General features: G+C 49.4%; 3 non-coding genes across 3 annotated transcripts; all 3 read right to left on the bottom strand.

Moving 5' to 3' along the window:
* Positions 1–6,400: 6,400 nt before the first annotated feature.
* Positions 6,401–6,493, bottom strand: trnay-gua (transfer RNA tyrosine (anticodon GUA)). Its single transcript has 2 exons — positions 6,457–6,493; positions 6,401–6,436 (listed from the first exon to the last, which is right to left on the bottom strand). It is a non-coding gene; the product is annotated as a tRNA-Tyr (tRNA).
* Positions 6,494–15,716: 9,223 nt separating this feature from the next.
* Positions 15,717–15,809, bottom strand: trnay-gua (transfer RNA tyrosine (anticodon GUA)). Its single transcript has 2 exons — positions 15,773–15,809; positions 15,717–15,752 (listed from the first exon to the last, which is right to left on the bottom strand). It is a non-coding gene; the product is annotated as a tRNA-Tyr (tRNA).
* A 2,215-nt stretch (positions 15,810–18,024) lies between these two features.
* trnay-gua (transfer RNA tyrosine (anticodon GUA)) lies at positions 18,025–18,117 on the bottom strand. The gene is made up of 2 exons: positions 18,081–18,117; positions 18,025–18,060 (listed from the first exon to the last, which is right to left on the bottom strand). It is a non-coding gene; the product is annotated as a tRNA-Tyr (tRNA).
* Between the last annotated feature and the right edge of the window lie 3,768 nt (positions 18,118–21,885).

Genomic DNA, 21,885 nt, shown 5'->3' with positions numbered 1-21,885 from the left:
AGTGACACGTGAGACCACGTTTCTTTCTGGAGAATTGCCCTGAGCCAAAAGCAGAGTGGAGAATGCGGGCATCGATCCCGCTACCTCTCACATGCTAAGCGAGCACTCTACCATTTGAGCTAATTCCCCAGCAGCTTCTTGCAGGTTGCCCTCGTTTGCTTCTCAGTCGCCTTTTCGCACTCGTCTCCAAGAAGCTCCACGACCATCAGAGAAAACCTATTTGAGGACTGGCCCACTCCTTGTATCCAATCGACATTGCGGAGCAGCAGCGAGCGAGCAACAGCAGGACGCGAAGCCACAGTAACGAAGAAAGAAGCCGAGAAGAGCACGAGACCGCGGAAGGGAAGCGAGGTGACCGGCAAGTAGCGGCCGCCCTGTGTGTGAGGGAGCAGGCGAGAGCGCTGTCTGACTGATAGCCAACTTGTTTTGCCTGAAAGGGAGTGCTGAGTGCTTTGAAGTGTTGCTGCCCACGTCTGCGTGTTGCAGACTGGCGCAATCCAAGATCCAGGATTACGTGCTGAGGGACGCACTTAAAACTGGTACTGTCGCCGCAAAGGCACGGTGGGTAAGGGCCACAGTTTAAAGGCCTTCTGCCACGGTAAACCCGGGGGCAGGAATCAGTACACAACTCCCCTCGGGCTGTACTTGCAACTTCTTTTTCGTGTACATGGAGCACCATGATCTGCAAACACCTATGTAGTGCCATGTACAATGTAAGGTCTGTTTCGTAATGCACGTTGAAAAGAAAAAAATGTAAACGTACCGTCACCCATTCCGTGTACTGTATAGTGACACATGTAATGTAATTTTGTTGAATGTACTACAAGGTATCCCGTATTGTACTTGATCTGAAAAGCAAGGAAATGTATAGAACGGAACTGCCGTCAGCACCCAAATGTAATGTATGGGATTGCTGACCGCAGCTAAACATACTGAACTGCTTTTGAATGTACTGTACAAATTCTTTTGGCTTCTCGCACCTCATATATCCATCTTTGCAAAAATCAAGAAGTCTTGCTTATGACATGGCAGAAAATGGTTTGCTGGGCTTTGGCCCATCTGCCGTGAACTCAGTGAGTGACACGTGAGATCACGTTTCTTTCTGGAGAATTGCCCTGAGCCAAAAGCAGAGTGGAGAATGCGGGCATCGATCCCGCTACCTCTCACATGCGAAGCAAGCGCTCTACCATTTGAGCTAATTCCCCAGTAGCTTCTTGCAGTTGACCCTCGTTTGATTCTCAGTCGCCTTTTCGCACTCGTCTCCAAGCTGCTCCACGACCATCAGAGAAAACCTATTTGAGGATTGGCCCACTCCTTCAATGCATTGTATCCAATCGACATTGCGGAGCAGCATCCAACGAGCAACAGCAGGACGGGAAGCCACAGTAACGAAGAAAGAAGCCGAGAAGAGCACGAGACCACGGAAGGGAAGCGAGGTGACCGGCAAGTAGCGGCCGCCCTGTGTGTGAGGGAGCAGGCGAGAGCGCTGTCTGACTGATAGCCAACTTGTTTTGCCTGAAAGGGAGTGCTGAGTGCTTTGAAGTGTTGCTGCTCAATGGCACTCTCTGCTGGTGAGCAGACACAAATGCTCAAGCATAACAGCTGTGTGAAGGTGGATGCAGAGTGCATTAAGGTTTGAGACGAGAAAAGTGGTGTCCTGCGTCTTCAGGGCAACATGATGCACCATAAAGTGAAGAGAGCTGGTTTGAGTGAATTGCTGCTTAATCCAAAAGAACACCAGCTCCTTCGAGCAAGAATTGAACCAGCAACCTAAGGATGATCTTGCTGCATATTGCTACTACAGTCCTCTGCACTACCAACTGAGCTATCAAAGGAAAGCTGCAAAGATGCTTCTGTGTGATGATTGTTTTCCCAGCGCATGTTGACGCATCTGGCCTCATGGAGTGGCCTGTGCGTCTTCAGTACCAGCCCATGCTGCAGCGCTGTGAGACTGTGAACCGCCAGCTACTCTTTACAGCCTGGAAAACGCGTGTGACTAACAATCACAAGAGTGTAGCTTTGACTTCTTATTAGGCTCGCAGATTTTTTGCAAGCTGTGCATTATGAATTTAAAGACCTTGCAAGCTGCCCTACTTGGTCGTGCTGCCTGGCGGCTTGCATGGCAAGTGCCTTCTTCGTGCAGCAGGCAGCGTATCAGTCTGCTCAATCGAAGGTCCTGAGTCAAATGCTCAGAAAAGGAATCAGTGCTAAAAAGTCGTTCTTTTAGCTTCTTTCACTTCATATATCCACCTTTGCAAAAATCAAGAAATCTTGCTTATGACATGGCAGAAAAAAGTTTGCTGTGCTTTGGCCCATCTGGCGTGAACTCAGTGACACGTGAGACCACGTTTCTTTCTGGAGAATTGCCCTGAGCCAAAAGCAGAGTGGAGAATGCGGGCATCGATCCCGCTACCTCTCACATGCTAAGCGAGCACTCTACCATTTGAGCTAATTCCCCAGCAGCTTCTTGCAGGTTGCCCTCGTTTGCTTCTCAGTCGCCTTTTCGCACTCGTCTCCAAGAAGCTCCACGACCATCAGAGAAAACCTATTTGAGGACTGGCCCACTCCTTGTATCCAATCGACATTGCGGAGCAGCAGCGAGCGAGCAACAGCAGGACGCGAAGCCACAGTAACGAAGAAAGAAGCCGAGAAGAGCACGAGACCGCGGAAGGGAAGCGAGGTGACCGGCAAGTAGCGGCCGCCCTGTGTGTGAGGGAGCAGGCGAGAGCGCTGTCTGACTGATAGCCAACTTGTTTTGCCTGAAAGGGAGTGCTGAGTGCTTTGAAGTGTTGCTGCCCACGTCTGCGTGTTGCAGACTGGCGCAATCCAAGATCCAGGATTACGTGCTGAGGGACGCACTTAAAACTGGTACTGTCGCCGCAAAGGCACGGTGGGTAAGGGCCACAGTTTAAAGGCCTTCTGCCACGGTAAACCCGGGGGCAGGAATCAGTACACAACTCCCCTCGGGCTGTACTTGCAACTTCTTTTTCGTGTACATGGAGCACCATGATCTGCAAACACCTATGTAGTGCCATGTACAATGTAAGGTCTGTTTCGTAATGCACGTTGAAAAGAAAAAAATGTAAACGTACCGTCACCCATTCCGTGTACTGTATAGTGACACATGTAATGTAATTTTGTTGAATGTACTACAAGGTATCCCGTATTGTACTTGATCTGAAAAGCAAGGAAATGTATAGAACGGAACTGCCGTCAGCACCCAAATGTAATGTATGGGATTGCTGACCGCAGCTAAACATACTGAACTGCTTTTGAATGTACTGTACAAATTCTTTTGGCTTCTCGCACCTCATATATCCATCTTTGCAAAAATCAAGAAGTCTTGCTTATGACATGGCAGAAAATGGTTTGCTGGGCTTTGGCCCATCTGCCGTGAACTCAGTGAGTGACACGTGAGATCACGTTTCTTTCTGGAGAATTGCCCTGAGCCAAAAGCAGAGTGGAGAATGCGGGCATCGATCCCGCTACCTCTCACATGCGAAGCAAGCGCTCTACCATTTGAGCTAATTCCCCAGTAGCTTCTTGCAGTTGACCCTCGTTTGATTCTCAGTCGCCTTTTCGCACTCGTCTCCAAGCTGCTCCACGACCATCAGAGAAAACCTATTTGAGGATTGGCCCACTCCTTCAATGCATTGTATCCAATCGACATTGCGGAGCAGCATCCAACGAGCAACAGCAGGACGGGAAGCCACAGTAACGAAGAAAGAAGCCGAGAAGAGCACGAGACCACGGAAGGGAAGCGAGGTGACCGGCAAGTAGCGGCCGCCCTGTGTGTGAGGGAGCAGGCGAGAGCGCTGTCTGACTGATAGCCAACTTGTTTTGCCTGAAAGGGAGTGCTGAGTGCTTTGAAGTGTTGCTGCTCAATGGCACTCTCTGCTGGTGAGCAGACACAAATGCTCAAGCATAACAGCTGTGTGAAGGTGGATGCAGAGTGCATTAAGGTTTGAGACGAGAAAAGTGGTGTCCTGCGTCTTCAGGGCAACATGATGCACCATAAAGTGAAGAGAGCTGGTTTGAGTGAATTGCTGCTTAATCCAAAAGAACACCAGCTCCTTCGAGCAAGAATTGAACCAGCAACCTAAGGATGATCTTGCTGCATATTGCTACTACAGTCCTCTGCACTACCAACTGAGCTATCAAAGGAAAGCTGCAAAGATGCTTCTGTGTGATGATTGTTTTCCCAGCGCATGTTGACGCATCTGGCCTCATGGAGTGGCCTGTGCGTCTTCAGTACCAGCCCATGCTGCAGCGCTGTGAGACTGTGAACCGCCAGCTACTCTTTACAGCCTGGAAAACGCGTGTGACTAACAATCACAAGAGTGTAGCTTTGACTTCTTATTAGGCTCGCAGATTTTTTGCAAGCTGTGCATTATGAATTTAAAGACCTTGCAAGCTGCCCTACTTGGTCGTGCTGCCTGGCGGCTTGCATGGCAAGTGCCTTCTTCGTGCAGCAGGCAGCGTATCAGTCTGCTCAATCGAAGGTCCTGAGTCAAATGCTCAGAAAAGGAATCAGTGCTAAAAAGTCGTTCTTTTAGCTTCTTTCACTTCATATATCCACCTTTGCAAAAATCAAGAAGTCTTGCTTATGACATGGCAGAAAAAAGTTTGCTGTGCTTTGGCCCATCTGGCGTGAACTCAGTGACACGTGAGACCACGTTTCTTTCTGGAGAATTGCCCTGAGCCAAAAGCAAAGTGGAGAATGCGGGCATCGATCCCGCTACCTCTCACATGCTAAGCGAGCGCTCTACCATTTGAGCTAATTCCCCAGCAGCTTCTTGCAGGTTGCCCTCGTTTGCTTCTCAGTCGCCTTTTCCCACTCGTCTCCAAGCTGCTCCACGACCATCAAAGAAAACCTATTTGAGGACTAGCCCACACCTTGTATCCAATCGACATTGCGGAGCAGCAGCGAGCGAGCAACAGCAGGACGCGAAGCCACAGTAACGAAGAAAGAAGCCGAGAAGAGCACGAGACCACGGAAGGGAAGCGAGGTGACCGGCAAGTAGCGGCCGCCCTGTGTGTGAGGGAGCAGGCGAGAGCGCTGTCTGACTGATAGCCAACTTGTTTTGCCTGAAAGGGAGTGCTGTGTGCTTTGAAGTGTTGCTGCCCACGTCTGCGTGTTGCAGACTGGCGCAATCCAAGATCCAGGATTACGTGCTGAGGGACGCACTTAAAATTGGTACAGTCGCCGCAAAGGCACGGTGGGGAAGGGCCACAGTTTAAAGGCCTTCTGCCACGGTAAATCCGGGGGCAGGAATCAGTACACAACTCCCCTCGGGCTGTACTTGCAACTTCTTTTTCGTGTACATGGAGCACCATGATCTGCAAACACCTATGTAGTGCCATGTACAATGTAAGGTCTGTTTCGTAATGCACGTTGAAAAGAAAAAAATGTAAACGTACCGTCACCCATTCCGTGTACTGTATAGTGACACATGTAATGTAATTTTGTTGAATGTACTACAAGGTATCCCGTATTGTACTTGATCTGAAAAGCAAGGCAATGTATAGAACGGAACTGCCGTCAGCACCCAAATGTAATGTATGGGATTGCTGACCGCAGCTAAACATACTGAACTGCTTTTGAATGTACTGTACAAATTCTTTTGGCTTCTCGCACCTCATATATCCATCTTTGCAAAAATCAAGAAGTCTTGCTTATGACATGGCAGAAAATGGTTTGCTGGGCTTTGGCCCATCTGCCGTGAACTCAGTGAGTGACACGTGAGATCACGTTTCTTTCTGGAGAATTGCCCTGAGCCAAAAGCAGAGTGGAGAATGCAGGCATCGATCCCGCTACCTCTCACATGCGAAGCAAGCGCTCTACCATTTGAGCTAATTCCCCAGTGGCTTCTTGCAGTTGACCCTCGTTTGCTTCTCAGTCGCCTTTTCGCACTCGTCTCCAAGCTGCTCCACGACCATCAGAGAAAACCTATTTGAGGATTGGCCCACTCCTTCAATGCATTGTATCCAATCGACATTGCGGAGCAGCATCGAGCGAGCAACAGCAGGACGGGAAGCCACAGTAACGAAGAAAGAAGCCGAGAAGAGCACGAGACCACGGAAGGGAAGCGAGGTGACCGGCAAGTAGCGGCCGCCCTGTGTGTGAGGGAGCAGGCGAGAGCGCTGTCTGACTGATAGCCAACTTGTATTGCCTGAAAGGGAGTGCTGAGTGCTTTGAAGTGTTGCTGCTCAATGGCACTCTCTGCTGGTGAGCAGACACAAATGCTCAAGCATAACAGCTGTGTGAAGGTGGATGCAGAGTGCATTAAGGTTTGAGACGAGAAAAGTGGTGTCCTGCGTCTTCAGGGCAACATGATGCACCATAAAGTGAAGAGAGCTGGTTTGAGTGAATTGCTGCTTAATCCAAAAGAACACCAGCTCCTTCAAGCCGGAATTGAACGAGCAACCTAAGGATAATCTTGCTGCATATTGTCACTACAGTCCTCCGCTCTACCAACTGAGCTATCGAAGGGAAGCTGCAAAGATGTTTTTGTGTGATGATTGTTTTCCCAGCGCATGTTGACGCATCTGGCCTCATGGAGTGGCCTGTGCGTCTTCAGTACCAGCCCATGCTGCAGCGCTGTGAGACTGTGAACCACCAGCTACTCTTTACAGCCTGGAAAACGCGTGTGACTAACAATCACAAGAGTGTAGCTTTGACTTCTTATCAGGCTCGCAGATTTTTTGCAAGCTGTGCATTATGAATTTAAAGACCTTGCAAGCTGCCCTACTTGGTCGTGCTGCCTGGCGGCTTGCATGGCAAGTGCCTTCTTCGTGCAGCAGGCAGCGTATCAGTCTGCTCAATCGAAGGTCCTGAGTTAAATGCTCAGAAAAAGAATCAGTGCTAAAAAGTCGTTCTTTTAGCTTCTTTCACTTCATATATCCACCTTTGCAAAAATCAAGAAGTCTTGCTTATGACATGGCAGAAAAAAGTTTGCTGTGCTTTGGCCCATCTGGCGTGAACTCAGTGACACGTGAGACCACGTTTCTTTCTGGAGAATTGCCCTGAGCCAAAAGCAGAGTGGAGAATGCGGGCATCGATCCCGCTACCTCTCACATGCTAAACGAGCGCTCTACCATTTGAGCTAATTCCCCAGCAACTTCTTGCAGGTTGCCCTCGTTTGCTTCTCAGTTGCCTTTTCCCACTCGTCTCCAAGCTGCTCCACGACCATCAGAGAAAACCTATTTGAGGACTAGCCCACTCCTTGTATCCAATCGACATTGCGGAGCAGCAGCGAGCGAGCAACAGCAGGACGCGAAGCCACAGTAACGAAGAAAGAAGCCGAGAAGAGCACGAGACCACGGAAGGGAAGCGAGGTGACCGGCAAGTAGCGGCCGCCCTGTGTGTGAGGGAGCAGGCGAGAGCGCTGTCTGACTGATAGCCAACTTGTTTTGCCTGAAAGGGAGTGCTGAGTGCTTTGAAGTGTTGCTGCCCACGTCTGCGTGTTGCAGACTGGCGCAATCCAAGATCCAGGATTACGTGCTGAGGGATGCACTTAAAATTGGTACAGTCGCCGCAAAGGCACGGTGGGGAAGGGCCACAGTTTAAAGGCCTTCTGCCACGGTAAATCCGGGGGCAGGAATCAGTACACAACTCCCCTCGAGCTGTACTTGCAACTTCTTTTTCGTGTACATGGAGCACCATGATCTGCAAACACCTATGTAGTGCCATGTACAATGTAAGGTCTGTTTCGTAATGCACGTTGAAAAGAAAAAAATGTAAACGTACCGTCACCCATTCCGTGTACTGTATAGTGACACATGTAATGTAATTTTGTTGAATGTACTACAAGGTATCCCGTATTGTACTTGATCTGAAAAGCAAGGCAATGTATAGAACGGAACTGCCGTCAGCACCCAAATGTAATGTATGGGATTGCTGACCGCAGCTAAACATACTGAACTGCTTTTGAATGTACTGTACAAATTCTTTTGGCTTCTCTCACCTCATATATCCATCTTTGCAAAAATCAAGAAGTCTTGCTTATGACATGGCAGAAAATGGTTTGCTGGGCTTTGGCCCATCTGGCGTGAACTCAGTGAGTGACACGTGAGATCACGTTTCTTTCTGGAGAATTGCCCTGAGCCAAAAGCAGAGTGGAGAATGCAGGCATCGATCCCGCTACCTCTCACATGCGAAGCAAGCGCTCTACCATTTGAGCTAATTCCCCAGTGGCTTCTTGCAGTTGACCCTCGTTTGCTTCTCAGTCGCCTTTTCGCACTCGTCTCCAAGCTGCTCCACGACCATCAGAGAAAACCTATTTGAGGATTGGCCCACTCCTTCAATGCATTGTATCCAATCAACATTGCGGAGCAGCATCGAGCGAGCAACAGCAGGACGGGAAGCCACAGTAACGAAGAAAGAAGCCGAGAAGAGCACGAGACCACGGAAGGGAAGCGAGGTGACCGGCAAGTAGCGGCCGCCCTGTGTGTGAGGGAGCAGGCGAGAGCGCTGTCTGACTGATAGCCAACTTGTTTTGCCTGAAAGGGAGTGCTGAGTGCTTTGAAGTGTTGCTGCTCAATGGCACTCTCTGCTGGTGAGCAGACACAAATGCTCAAGCATAACAGCTGTGTGAAGGTGGATGCAGAGTGCATTAAGGTTTGAGACGAGAAAAGTGGTGTCCTGCGTCTTCAGGGCAACATGATGCACCATAAAGTGAAGAGAGCTGGTTTGAGTGAATTGCTGCTTAATCCAAAAGAACACCAGCTCCTTCGAGCAAGAATTGAACCAGCAACCTAAGGATGATCTTGCTGCATATTGCTACTACAGTCCTCTGCACTACCAACTGAGCTATCAAAGGAAAGCTGCAAAGATGCTTCTGTGTGATGATTGTTTTCCCAGCGCATGTTGACGCATCTGGCCTCATGGAGTGGCCTGTGCGTCTTCAGTACCAGCCCATGCTGCAGCGCTGTGAGACTGTGAACCGCCAGCTACTCTTTACAGCCTGGAAAACGCGTGTGACTAACAATCACAAGAGTGTAGCTTTGACTTCTTATTAGGCTCGCAGATTTTTTGCAAGCTGTGCATTATGAATTTAAAGACCTTGCAAGCTGCCCTACTTGGTCGTGCTGCCTGGCGGCTTGCATGGCAAGTGCCTTCTTCGTGCAGCAGGCAGCGTATCAGTCTGCTCAATCGAAGGTCCTGAGTCAAATGCTCAGAAAAGGAATCAGTGCTAAAAAGTCGTTCTTTTAGCTTCTTTCACTTCATATATCCACCTTTGCAAAAATCAAGAAGTCTTGCTTATGACATGGCAGAAAAAAGTTTGCTGTGCTTTGGCCCATCTGGCGTGAACTCAGTGACACGTGAGACCACGTTTCTTTCTGGAGAATTGCCCTGAGCCAAAAGCAAAGTGGAGAATGCGGGCATCGATCCCGCTACCTCTCACATGCTAAGCTAGCGCTCTACCATTTGAGCTAATTCCCCAGCAGCTTCTTGCAGGTTGCCCTCGTTTGCTTCTCAGTCGCCTTTTCCCACTCGTCTCCAAGCTGCTCCACGACCATCAAAGAAAACCTATTTGAGGACTAGCCCACTCCTTGTATCCAATCGACATTGCGGAGCAGCAGCGAGCGAGCAACAGCAGGACGCGAAGCCACAGTAACGAAGAAAGAAGCCGAGAAGAGCACGAGACCACGGAAGGGAAGCGAGGTGACCGGCAAGTAGCGGCCGCCCTGTGTGTGAGGGAGCAGGCGAGAGCGCTGTCTGACTGATAGCCAACTTGTTTTGCCTGAAAGGGAGTGCTGAGTGCTTTGAAGTGTTGCTGCCCACGTCTGCGTGTTGCAGACTGGCGCAATCCAAGATCCAGGATTACGTGCTGAGGGACGCACTTAAAATTGGTACAGTCGCCGCAAAGGCACGGTGGGGAAGGGCCACAGTTTAAAGGCCTTCTGCCACGGTAAATCCGGGGGCAGGAATCAGTACACAACTCCCCTCGGGCTGTACTTGCAACTTCTTTTTCGTGTACATGGAGCACCATGATCTGCAAACACCTATGTAGTGCCATGTACAATGTAAGGTCTGTTTCGTAATGCACGTTGAAAAGAAAAAAATGTAAACGTACCGTCACCCATTCCGTGTACTGTATAGTGACACATGTAATGTAATTTTGTTGAATGTACTACAAGGTATCCCGTATTGTACTTGATCTGAAAAGCAAGGCAATGTATAGAACGGAACTGCCGTCAGCACCCAAATGTAATGTATGGGATTGCTGACCGCAGCTAAACATACTGAACTGCTTTTGAATGTACTGTACAAATTCTTTTGGCTTCTCTCACCTCATATATCCATCTTTGCAAAAATCAAGAAGTCTTGCTTATGACATGGCAGAAAATGGTTTGCTGGGCTTTGGCCCATCTGGCGTGAACTCAGTGAGTGACACGTGAGATCACGTTTCTTTCTGGAGAATTGCCCTGAGCCAAAAGCAGAGTGGAGAATGCAGGCATCGATCCCGCTACCTCTCACATGCGAAGCAAGCGCTCTACCATTTGAGCTAATTCCCCAGTGGCTTCTTGCAGTTGACCCTCGTTTGCTTCTCAGTCGCCTTTTCGCACTCGTCTCCAAGCTGCTCCACGACCATCAGAGAAAACCTATTTGAGGATTGGCCCACTCCTTCAATGCATTGTATCCAATCGACATTGCGGAGCAGCAGCGAGCGAGCAACAGCAGGACGCGAAGCCACAGTAACGAAGAAAGAAGCCGAGAAGAGCACGAGACCACGGAAGGGAAGCGAGGTGACCGGCAAGTAGCGGCCGCCCTGTGTGTGAGGGAGCAGGCGAGAGCGCTGTCTGACTGATAGCCAACTTGTTTTGCCTGAAAGGGAGTGCTGAGTGCTTTGAAGTGTTGCTGCTCAATGGCACTCTCTGCTGGTGAGCAGACACAAATGCTCAAGCATAACAGCTGTGTGAAGGTGGATGCAGAGTGCATTAAGGTTTGAGACGAGAAAAGTGGTGTCCTGCGTCTTCAGGGCAACATGATGCACCATAAAGTGAAGAGAGCTGGTTTGAGTGAATTGCTGCTTAATCCAAAAGAACACCAGCTCCTTCGAGCAAGAATTGAACCAGCAACCTAAGGATGATCTTGCTGCATATTGCTACTACAGTCCTCTGCACTACCAACTGAGCTATCAAAGGAAAGCTGCAAAGATGCTTCTGTGTGATGATTGTTTTCCCAGCGCATGTTGACGCATCTGGCCTCATGGAGTGGCCTGTGCGTCTTCAGTACCAGCCCATGCTGCAGCGCTGTGAGACTGTGAACCGCCAGCTACTCTTTACAGCCTGGAAAACGCGTGTGACTAACAATCACAAGAGTGTAGCTTTGACTTCTTATTAGGCTCGCAGATTTTTTGCAAGCTGTGCATTATGAATTTAAAGACCTTGCAAGCTGCCCTACTTGGTCGTGCTGCCTGGCGGCTTGCATGGCAAGTGCCTTCTTCGTGCAGCAGGCAGCGTATCAGTCTGCTCAATCGAAGGTCCTGAGTCAAATGCTCAGAAAAGGAATCAGTGCTAAAAAGTCGTTCTTTTAGCTTCTTTCACTTCATATATCCACCTTTGCAAAAATCAAGAAGTCTTGCTTATGACATGGCAGAAAAAAGTTTGCTGTGCTTTGGCCCATCTGGCGTGAACTCAGTGACACGTGAGACCACGTTTCTTTCTGGAGAATTGCCCTGAGCCAAAAGCAAAGTGGAGAATGCGGGCATCGATCCCGCTACCTCTCACATGCTAAGCTAGCGCTCTACCATTTGAGCTAATTCCCCAGCAGCTTCTTGCAGGTTGCCCTCGTTTGCTTCTCAGTCGCCTTTTCCCACTCGTCTCCAAGCTGCTCCACGACCATCAAAGAAAACCTATTTGAGGACTAGCCCACTCCTTGTATCCAATCGACATTGCGGAGCAGCAGCGAGCGAGCAACAGCAGGACGCGAAGCCACAGTAACGAAGAAAGAAGCCGAGAAGAGCACGAGACCACGGAAGGGAAGCGAGGTGACCGGCAAGTAGCGGCCGCCCTGTGTGTGAGGGAGCAGGCGAGAGCGCTGTCTGACTGATAGCCAACTTGTTTTGCCTGAAAGGGAGTGCTGAGTGCTTTGAAGTGTTGCTGCCCACGTCTGCGTGTTGCAGACTGGCGCAATCCAAGATCCAGGATTACGTGCTGAGGGACGCACTTAAAATTGGTACAGTCGCCGCAAAGGCACGGTGGGGAAGGGCCACAGTTTAAAGGCCTTCTGCCATGGTAAATCCGGGGGCAGGAATCAGTACACAACTCCCCTCGGGCTGTACTTGCAACTTCTTTTTCGTGTACATGGAGCACCATGATCTGCAAACACCTATGTAGTGCCATGTACAATGTAAGGTCTGTTTCGTAATGCACGTTGAAAAGAAAAAAATGTAAACGTACCGTCACCCATTCCGTGTACTGTATAGTGACACATGTAATGTAATTTTGTTGAATGTACTACAAGGTATCCCGTATTGTACTTGATCTGAAAAGCAAGGCAATGTATAGAACGGAACTGCCGTCAGCACCCAAATGTAATGTATGGGATTGCTGACCGCAGCTAAACATACTGAACTGCTTTTGAATGTACTGTACAAATTCTTTTGGCTTCTCTCACCTCATATATCCATCTTTGCAAAAATCAAGAAGTCTTGCTTATGACATGGCAGAAAATGGTTTGCTGGGCTTTGGCCCATCTGGCGTGAACTGAGTGAGTGACACGTGAGATCACGTTTCTTTCTGGAGAATTGCCCTGAGCCAAAAGCAGAGTGGAGAATGCAGGCATCGATCCCGCTACCTCTCACATGCGAAGCAAGCGCTCTACCATTTGAGCTAATTCCCCAGTGGCTTCTTGCAGTTGACCCTCGTTTGCTTCTCAGTCGCCTTTTCGCACTCGTCTCCAAGCTGCTCCACGACCATCAGAGAAAACCTATTTGAGGATTGGCCCACTCCTTCAATGCATTGTATCCAATCGACATTGCGGAGCAGCATCGAGCGAGCAACAGCAGGACGGGAAGCCACAGTAACGAAGAAAGAAGCCGAGAAGAGCACGAGACCACGGAAGGGAAGCGAGGTGACCGGCAAGTAGCGGCCGCCCTGTGTGTGAGGGAGCAGGCGAGAGCGCTGTCTGACTGATAGCCAACTTGTATTGCCTGAAAGGGAGTGCTGAGTGCTTTGAAGTGTTGCTGCTCAATGGCACTCTCTGCTGGTGAGCAGACACAAATGCTCAAGCATAACAGCTGTGTGAAGGTGGATGCAGAGTGCATTAAGGTTTGAGACGAGAAAAGTGGTGTCCTGCGTCTTCAGGGCAACATGATGCATCATAAAGTGAAGAGAGCTGGTTTGAGTGAATTGCTGCTTAATCCAAAAGAACACCAGCTCCTTCGAGCAAGAATTGAACCAGCAACCTAAGGATGATCTTGCTGCATATTGCTACTACAGTCCTCTGCACTACCAACTGAGCTATCAAAGGAAAGCTGCAAAGATGCTTCTGTGTGATGATTGTTTTCCCAGCGCATGTTGACGCATCTGGCCTCATGGAGTGGCCTGTGCGTCTTCAGTACCAGCCCATGCTGCAGCGCTGTGAGACTGTGAACCGCCAGCTACTCTTTACAGCCTGGAAAACGCGTGTGACTAACAATCACAAGAGTGTAGCTTTGACTTCTTATTAGGCTCGCAGATTTTTTGCAAGCTGTGCATTATGAATTTAAAGACCTTGCAAGCTGCCCTACTTGGTCGTGCTGCCTGGCGGCTTGCATGGCAAGTGCCTTCTTCGTGCAGCAGGCAGCGTATCAGTCTGCTCAATCGAAGGTCCTGAGTCAAATGCTCAGAAAAGGAATCAGTGCTAAAAAGTCGTTCTTTTAGCTTCTTTCACTTCATATATCCACCTTTGCAAAAATCAAGAAGTCTTGCTTATGACATGGCAGAAAAAAGTTTGCTGTGCTTTGGCCCATCTGGCGTGAACTCAGTGACACGTGAGACCACGTTTCTTTCTGGAGAATTGCCCTGAGCCAAAAGCAAAGTGGAGAATGCGGGCATCGATCCCGCTACCTCTCACATGCTAAGCGAGCGCTCTACCATTTGAGCTAATTCCCCAGCAGCTTCTTGCAGGTTGCCCTCGTTTGCTTCTCAGTCGCCTTTTCCCACTCGTCTCCAAGCTGCTCCACGACCATCAAAGAAAACCTATTTGAGGACTAGCCCACTCCTTGTATCCAATCGACATTGCGGAGCAGCAGCGAGCGAGCAACAGCAGGACGCGAAGCCACAGTAACGAAGAAAGAAGCCGAGAAGAGCACGAGACCACGGAAGGGAAGCGAGGTGACCGGCAAGTAGCGGCCGCCCTGTGTGTGAGGGAGCAGGCGAGAGCGCTGTCTGACTGATAGCCAACTTGTTTTGCCTGAAAGGGAGTGCTGAGTGCTTTGAAGTGTTGCTGCCCACGTCTGCGTGTTGCAGACTGGCGCAATCCAAGATCCAGGATTACGTGCTGAGGGACGCACTTAAAATTGGTACAGTCGCCGCAAAGGCACGGTGGGGAAGGGCCACAGTTTAAAGGCCTTCTGCCACGGTAAATCCGGGGGCAGGAATCAGTACACAACTCCCCTCGGGCTGTACTTGCAACTTCTTTTTCGTGTACATGGAGCACCATGATCTGCAAACACCTATGTAGTGCCATGTACAATGTAAGGTCTGTTTCGTAATGCACGTTGAAAAGAAAAAAATGTAAACGTACCGTCACCCATTCCGTGTACTGTATAGTGACACATGTAATGTAATTTTGTTGAATGTACTACAAGGTATCCCGTATTGTACTTGATCTGAAAAGCAAGGCAATGTATAGAACGGAACTGCCGTCAGCACCCAAATGTAATGTATGGGATTGCTGACCGCAGCTAAACATACTGAACTGCTTTTGAATGTACTGTACAAATTCTTTTGGCTTCTCTCACCTCATATATCCATCTTTGCAAAAATCAAGAAGTCTTGCTTATGACATGGCAGAAAATGGTTTGCTGGGCTTTGGCCCATCTGGCGTGAACTGAGTGAGTGACACGTGAGATCACGTTTCTTTCTGGAGAATTGCCCTGAGCCAAAAGCAGAGTGGAGAATGCAGGCATCGATCCCGCTACCTCTCACATGCGAAGCGAGCGCTCTACCATTTGAGCTAATTCCCCAGTGGCTTCTTGCAGTTGACCCTCGTTTGCTTCTCAGTCGCCTTTTCGCACTCGTCTCCAAGCTGCTCCACGACCATCAGAGAAAACCTATTTGAGGATTGGCCCACTCCTTCAATGCATTGTATCCAATCGACATTGCGGAGCAGCATCGAGCGAGCAACAGCAGGACGGGAAGCCACAGTAACGAAGAAAGAAGCCGAGAAGAGCACGAGACCACGGAAGGGAAGCGAGGTGACCGGCAAGTAGCGGCCGCCCTGTGTGTGAGGGAGCAGGCGAGAGCGCTGTCTGACTGATAGCCAACTTGTATTGCCTGAAAGGGAGTGCTGAGTGCTTTGAAGTGTTGCTGCTCAATGGCACTCTCTGCTGGTGAGCAGACACAAATGCTCAAGCATAACAGCTGTATGAAGGTGGATGCAGAGTGCATTAAGGTTTGAGACGAGAAAAGTGGTGTCCTGCGTCTTCAGGGCAACATGATGCACCATAAAGTGAAGAGAGCTGGTTTGAGTGAATTGCTGCTTAATCCAAAAGAACACCAGCTCCTTCAAGCCGGAATTGAACCAGCAACCTAAGGATAATCTTGCTGCATATTGTCACTACAGTCCTCCGCTCTACCAACTGAGCTATCGAAGGGAAGCTGCAAAGATGTTTTTGTGTGATGATTGTTTTCCCAGCGCATGTTGACGCATCTGGCCTCATGGCGTGGCCTGTGCGTCTTCAGTACCAGCCCATGCTGCAGCGCTGTGAGACTGTGAACCACCAGCTACTCTTTACAGCCTGGAAAACGCGTGTGACTAACAATCACAAGAGTGTAGCTTTGACTTCTTATCAGGCTCGCAGATTTTTTGCAAGCTGTGCATTATGAATTTAAAGACCTTGCAAGCTGCCCTACTTGGTCGTGCTGCCTGGCGGCTTGCATGGCAAGTGCCTTCTTCGTGCAGCAGGCAGCGTATCAGTCTGCTCAATCGAAGGTCCTGAGTTAAATGCTCAGAAAAGGAATCAGTGCTAAAAAGTCGTTCTTTTAGCTTCTTTCACTTCATATATCCACCTTTGCAAAAATCAAGAAGTCTTGCTTATGACATGGCAGAAAAAAGTTTGCTGTGCTTTGGCCCATCTGGCGTGAACTCAGTGACACGTGAGACCACGTTTCTTTCTGGAGAATTGCCCTGAGCCAAAAGCAGAGTGGAGAATGCGGGCATCGATCCCGCTACCTCTCACATGCTAAACGAGCACTCTAACATTTGAGCTAATTCCCCAGCAACTTCTTGCAGGTTGCCCTCGTTTGCTTCTCAGTTGCCTTTTCCCACTCGTCTCCAAGCTGCTCCACGACCATCAGAGAAAACCTATTTGAGGACTAGCCCACTCCTTGTATCCAATCGACATTGCGGAGCAGCAGCGAGCGAACAACAGCAGGACGCGAAGCCACAGTAACGAAGAAAGAAGCCGAGAAGAGCACGAGACCACGGAAGGGAAGCGAGGTGACCGGCAAGTAGCGGCCGCCCTGTGTGTGAGGGAGCAGGCGAGAGCGCTGTCTGACTGATAGCCAACTTGTTTTGCCTGAAAGGGAGTGCTGAGTGCTTTGAAGTGTTGCTGCCCACGTCTGCGTGTTGCAGACTGGCGCAATCGAAGATCCAGGATTACGTGCTGAGGGATGCACTTAAAATTGGTACAGTCGCCGCAAAGGCACGGTGGGGAAGGGCCACAATTTAAAGGCCTTCTGCCACGGTAAATCCGGGGGCAGGAATCAGTACACAACTCCCCTCGGGCTGTACTTGCAACTTCTTTTTCGTGTACATGGAGCACCATGATCTGCAAACACCTATGTAGTGCCATGTACAATGTAAGGTCTGTTTCGTAATGCACGTTGAAAAGAAAAAAATGTAAACGTACCGTCACCCATTCCGTGTACTGTATAGTGACACATGTAATGTAATTTTGTTGAATGTACTACAAGGTATCCCGTATTGTACTTGATCTGAAAAGCAAGGCAATGTATAGAACGGAACTGCCGTCAGCACCCAAATGTAATGTATGGGATTGCTGACCGCAGCTAAACATACTGAACTGCTTTTGAATGTACTGTACAAATTCTTTTGGCTTCTCTCACCTCATATATCCATCTTTGCAAAAATCAAGAAGTCTTGCTTATGACATGGCAGAAAATGGTTTGCTGGGCTTTGGCCCATCTGGCGTGAACTGAGTGAGTGACACGTGAGATCACGTTTCTTTCTGGAGAATTGCCCTGAGCCAAAAGCAGAGTGGAGAATGCGGGCATCGATCCCGCTACCTCTCACCTGCGAAGCAAGCGCTCTACCATTTGAGCTAATCCCCCAGTGGCTTCTTGCAGTTGACCCTCGTTTGCTTCTCAGTCGCCTTTTCGCACTCGTCTCCAAGCTGCTCCACGACCATCAGAGAAAACCTATTTGAGGATTGGCCCACTCCTTCAATGCGGAGCAGCATCGAGCGAGCAACAGCAGGACGGGAAGCCACAGTAACGAAGAAAGAAGCCGAGAAGAGCACGAGACCACGGAAGGGAAGCGAGGTGACCGGCAAGTAGCGGCCGCCCTGTGTGTGAGGGAGCAGGCGAGAGCGCTGTCTGACTGATAGCCAACTTGTTTTGCCTGAAAGGGAGTGCTGAGTGCTTTGAAGTGTTGCTGCTCAATGGCACTCTCTGCTGGTGAGCAGACACAAATGCTCAAGCATAACAGCTGTGTGAAGGTGGATGCAGAGTGCATTAAGGTTTGAGACGAGAAAAGTGGTGTCCTGCGTCTTCAGGGCAACATGATGCACCATAAAGTGAAGAGAGCTGGTTTGAGTGAATTGCTGCTTAATCCAAAAGAACACCAGCTCCTTCAAGCCGCAATTGAACCAGCAACCTAAGGATAATCTTGCTGCATATTGTCACTACAGTCCTCCGCTCTACCAACTGAGCTATCGAAGGGAAGCTGCAAAGATGCTTCTGTGTGATGATTGTTTTCCCAGCGCATGTTGACGCATCTGGCCTCATGGAGTGGCCTGTGCGTCTTCAGTACCAGCCCATGCTGCAGCGCTGTGAGACTGTGAACCACCAGCTACTCTTTACAGCCTGGAAAACGCGTGTGACTAACAATCACAAGAGTGTAGCTTTGACTTCTTATCAGGCTCGCAGATTTTTTGCAAGCTGTGCATTATGAATTTAAAGACCTTGCAAGCTGCCCTACTTGGTCGTGCTGCCTGGCGGCTTGCATGGCAAGTGCCTTCTTCGTGCAGCAGGCAGCGTATCAGTCTGCTCAATCGAAGGTCCTGAGTTAAATGCTCAGAAAAAGAATCAGTGCTAAAAAGTCGTTCTTTTAGCTTCTTTCACTTCATATATCCACCTTTGCAAAAATCAAGAAGTCTTGCTTATGACATGGCAGAAAAAAGTTTGCTGTGCTTTGGCCCATCTGGCGTGAACTCAGTGACACGTGAGACCACGTTTCTTTCTGGAGAATTGCCCTGAGCCAAAAGCAGAGTGGAGAATGCGGGCACCGATCCCGCTACCTCTCACATGCTAAACGAGCGCTCTAACATTTGAGCTAATTCCCCAGCAACTTCTTGCAGGTTGCCCTCGTTTGCTTCTCAGTTGCCTTTTCCCACTCGTCTCCAAGCTGCTCCACGACCATCAGAGAAAACCTATTTGAGGACTGGCCCACTCCTTGTATCCAATCGACATTGCGGAGCAGCAGCGAGCGAGCAACAGCAGGACGCGAAGCCACAGTAACAAAGAAAGAAGCCGAGAAGAGCACGAGACCACGGAAGGGAAGCGAGGTGACCGGCAAGTCGCGGCCGCCCTGTGTGTGAGGGAGCAGGCGAGAGCGCGGTCTGACTGATAGCCAACTTGTTTTGCCTGAAAGGGAGTGCTGAGTGCTTTGAAGTGTTGCTGCCCACGTCTGCGTGTTGCAGACTGGCGCAATCCAAGATCCAGGATTACGTGCTGAGGGACGCACTTAAAATTGGTACAGTCGCCGCAAAGGCACGGTGGGGAAGGGCCACAGTTTAAAGGACTTCTGCCACGGTAAACCCGGGGGCAGGAATCAGTACACAACTCCCCTCGGGCTGTACTTGCAACTTCTTTTTCGTGTACATGGAGCACCATGATCTGCAAACACCTATGTAGTGCCATGTACAATGTAAGGTCTGTTTCGTAATGCACGTTGAAAAGAAAAAAATGTAAACGTACCGTCACCCATTCCGTGTACTGTATAGTGACACATGTAATGTAATTTTGTTGAATGTACTACAAGGTATCCCGTATTGTACTTGATCTGAAAAGCAAGGAAATGTATAGACCGGAACTGCCGTCAGCACCCAAATGTAATGTATGGGATTGCTGACCGCAGCAAAACATACTGAACTGCTTTTGAATGTACTGTACAAATTATTTTGGCTTCTCTCACCTCATATATCCATCTTTGCAAAAATCAAGAAGTCTTGCTTATGACATGGCAGAAAATGGTTTGCTGGGCTTTGGCCCATCTGCCGTGAACTCAGTGAGTGACACGTGAGATCACGTTTCTTTCTGGAGAATTGCCCTGAGCCAAAAGCAGAGTGGAGAATGCGGGCATCGATCCCACTACCTCTCACATGCGAAGCAAGCGCTCTACCATTTGAGTTAATTCCCCAGTAGCTTCTTGTAGTTGACCCTCGTTTGCTTCTCAGTCGCTTTTTTGCACTCGTCTCCAAGCTGCTCCACGACCATCAGAGAAAACCTATTTGAGGACTAGCCCACTCCTTGTATCCAATCGACATTGCGGAGCAGCAGCGAGCGAGCAACAGCAGGACGCGAAGCCACAGTAACGAAGAAAGAAGCCGAGAAGAGCACGAGACCACGGAAGGGAAGCGAGGTGACCGGCAAGTAGCGGCCGCCCTGTGTGTGAGGGAGCAGGCGAGAGCGCTGTCTGACTGATAGCCAACTTGTTTTGCCTGAAAGGGAGTGCTGAGTGCTTTGAAGTGTTGCTGCCCACGTCTGCGTGTTGCAGACTGGCGCAATCCAAGATCCAGGATTACGTGCTGAGGGACGCACTTAAAATTGGTACAGTCGCCGCAAAGGCACGGTGGGGAAGGGCCACAGTTTAAAGGCCTTCTGCCACGGTAAACCCGGGGGCAGGAATCAGTACACAACTCCCCTCGGGCTGTACTTGCAACTTCTTTTTCGTGTACATGGAGCACCATGATCTGCAAACACCTATGTAGTGCCATGTACAATGTAAGGTCTGTTTCGTAATGCACGTTGAAAAGAAAAAAATGTAAACGTACCGTCACCCATTCCGTGTACTGTATAGTGACACATGTAATGTAATTTTGTTGAATGTACTACAAGGTATCCCGTATTGTACTTGATCTGAAAAGCAAGGCAATGTATAGAACGGAACTGCCGTCAGCACCCAAATGTAATGTATGGGATTGCTGACCGCAGCTAAACATACTGAACTGCTTTTGAATGTACTGTACAAATTCTTTTGGCTTCTCTCACCTCATATATCCATCTTTGCAAAAATCAAGAAGTCTTGCTTATGACATGGCAGAAAATGGTTTGCTGGGCTTTGGCCCATCTGGCGTGAACTGAGTGAGTGACACGTGAGATCACGTTTCTTTCTGGAGAATTGCCCTGAGCCAAAAGCAGAGTGGAGAATGCGGGCATCGATCCCGCTACCTCTCACATGCGAAGCAAGCGCTCTACCATTTGAGCTAATTCCCCAGTGGCTTCTTGCAGTTGACCCTCGTTTGCTTCTCAGTCGCCTTTTCGCACTCGTCTCCAAGCTGCTCCACGACCATCAGAGAAAATCTATTTGAGGATTGGCCCACTCCTTCAATGCATTGTATCCAATCGACATTGCGGAGCAGCATCGAGCGAGCAACAGCAGGACGGGAAGCCACAGTAACGAAGAAAGAAGCCGAGAAGAGCACGAGACCACGGAAGGGAAGCGAGGTGACCGGCAAGTAGCGGCCGCCCTGTGTGTGATGGAGCAGGCGAGAGCGCTGTCTGACTGATAGCCAACTTGTTTTGCCTGAAAGGGAGTGCTGAGTGCTTTGAAGTGTTGCTGCCCACGTCTGCGTGTTGCAGACTGGCGCAATCCAAGATCCAGGATTACGTGCTGAGGGACGCACTTAAAATTGGTACAGTCGCCGCAAAGGCACGGTGGGGAAGGGCCACAGTTTAAAGGCCTTCTGCCACGGTAAATCCGGGGGCAGGAATCAGTACACAACTCCCCTCGGGCTGTACTTGCAACTTCTTTTTCGTGTACATGGAGCACCATGATCTGCAAACACCTATGTAGTGCCATGTTCAATGTAAGGTCTGTTTCGTAATGCACGTTGAAAAGAAAAAAATGTAAACGTACCGTCACCCATTCCGTGTACTGTATAGTGACACATGTAATGTAATTTTGTTGAATGTACTACAAGGTATCCCGTATTGTACTTGATCTGAAAAGCAAGGAAATGTATAGAACGGAACTGCCGTCAGCACCCAAATGTAATGTATGGGATTGCTGACCGCAGCTAAACATACTGAACTGCTTTTGAATGTACTGTACAAATTCTTTTGGCTTCTCGCACCTCATATATCCATCTTTGCAAAAATCAAGAAGTCTTGCTTATGACATGGCAGAAAATGGTTTGCTGGGCTTTGGCCCATCTGCCGTGAACTCAGTGAGTGACACGTGAGATCACGTTTCTTTCTGGAGAATTG

Source organism: Pristiophorus japonicus, chromosome 1, assembly GCF_044704955.1.
Source record: "Pristiophorus japonicus isolate sPriJap1 chromosome 1, sPriJap1.hap1, whole genome shotgun sequence".
Taxonomy (NCBI): domain Eukaryota; kingdom Metazoa; phylum Chordata; class Chondrichthyes; family Pristiophoridae; genus Pristiophorus; species Pristiophorus japonicus.
The sequence above is the reverse complement of the archived record's forward strand: the minus strand, read 5'-3'. Positions and strand labels throughout refer to the sequence as shown.